This window comes from Aethalodelphis obliquidens, unplaced genomic scaffold, assembly GCF_003676395.1.
Source record: "Aethalodelphis obliquidens isolate GAN/ISIS:26980383/991018 unplaced genomic scaffold, ASM367639v1 scaffold4, whole genome shotgun sequence".
NCBI classification, from domain to species: Eukaryota; Metazoa; Chordata; class Mammalia; order Artiodactyla; family Delphinidae; genus Aethalodelphis; species Aethalodelphis obliquidens.
This window is the reverse complement of record NW_020837948.1, coordinates 2,746,193-2,747,921: the sequence shown is the minus strand read 5'-3', so window position 1 is coordinate 2,747,921 and position 1,729 is coordinate 2,746,193. Positions and strand designations below refer to the sequence as shown.

At 45.4% G+C, this 1,729-nt stretch overlaps 1 pseudogene; it reads left to right on the top strand.

Moving 5' to 3' along the window:
• Positions 1-228: 228 nt before the first annotated feature.
• On the top strand, positions 229-1,487 carry LOC113613511 (sorting nexin-5 pseudogene; annotated as a pseudogene).
• The last annotated feature ends 242 nt before the right edge of the window (positions 1,488-1,729 follow it).

Here is a 1,729-nt window from a genome sequence, read left to right as displayed (position 1 = left end):
CTGGGCCCGTGAGCCATGGCCGCTGAGCCTGCGCGTCCAGAGCCTGTACTCCGCAACGGGAGAGACCACAACAGTGAGAGGCCCGCATACCGCAAAAAAAAAAAGAATGCAAGTCCTGCTTTCTTGAGACGTGCCTCGCTGGGAGAGTGTCAGGGGCACCGCGTCCCCGTGGCAGCCTGCAGTCGGCTTCAGTGTGGCTCGGAGCCAGGCCAGGCAGCCACACTCGAGGCCCGCGTTGCCATGGCCACAGTTCCCAAGTTGCTGCAGCAGCAGGAGGAGGAACACAGCAAGCTGAGATCTGTATCGGTGGACCTGAATGTTGATCCCTTGCTTCAGACTGACATACCTTATGCACTCAGTGAGAGAGATAAAGTCAAATTTACAGTACACACCACGACCACGCTGCCCACGTTTCAGAGCCCAGAGTTTTCTGTTACAAGGCAACATGAAGATTTTGTGTGGCTACATGACACTCTTATTGAAACTACAGACTACGCTGGGCTTATTATTCCGCCCGCACCTGCAAAGCCTGACTTCAATGGCCCTTGAGAGAAGATGCAGAAACTGGGAGAGGGTGAAGGGTTTATGACCAAAGAAGAATTTGCCAAGATGAAGCAAGAGCTGGAAGCTGAGTATCTCGTGGTCTTCAAGAAGACTGTGTCTTCCCGTGAAGTCTCTCTTCAGCGGCTCTCCTCTCACCCTGTTCTCAGTAATGATTGCAACTTTCACATTTTCCTGGAATATGATCAAGATCTAAGTGTTAGGCAGAAAAATACCAAAGAGATGTTTGGTGGCTTTTTCAAAAGTGTGGTGAAAGCACTGATGAAGTCCTTTTTTCAGGAGTTATGGAGGTAGATGACTTCTTTGAACAAGAGAAGCATTTCCTCAGTAACTATTATGATAGGATCAAGGGTTCCTTTGCAAAGGCTGACAGAATGACCAGCGCTAATAAAAATGTAGCAGACGGTTACAGCCACACCACAGCCTGCTTGCATAGCCTGGCTTTAGAAGAGCCCACGGTCATCAGAAAGTACCTACTGAAGGTGGCTGAGCTATCTGAAAAACTTAGGAAAGTAGAGAGTCGAGTCTCCTCAGATGAAGACTTAAAGCTGACAGAGCTCCTCCGATACTACATGCTCAACATAGAGGCTGCTAAGGATCTCTTATATAGACGCACCGAAGCCCTCATTGACTATGAGAATTCAAACAAGGCGCTGGATAAGGCCTGGTTAAAAAGCAAAGACGTCAAGCTGGCTGAGGCATACCAGCAGGAATACTGCCAGAAATTTGAACAGCTTTCTGAATCTGCAAAAGAAGAGCTAATCAATTTCAAACAAAAGAGAGTGGCAGCATTTAGGAAGAATCTGATTGAAATGTCTGAACTGGAAATAAAGCATGCCAGGAACAACATCTCCTTCCTGCAGACCTGCATCGACTTGTTCAAGAACAACTGAACAAAGGATATGAATGTGAAGAAAGCCAGCATCATTTGCACTCAGATCATTACCACAGAAGATTACCTTTGACTTTAATTTAAAATTATGTGAATAAATATTTTGATTTCTAAAGATCTTAACACTTACCCATGTTGGTTTAAAAATATTTCTATTGCATGCTACTTGGACACAACTAATCTTTATGCATTTAATACCTCAGAATGGGTAGAATCTAAGTACTGGGTTCTCCTCTAATTTGTCTTTCGTAATTAAGAAAGGGTGTGGGAATCTCA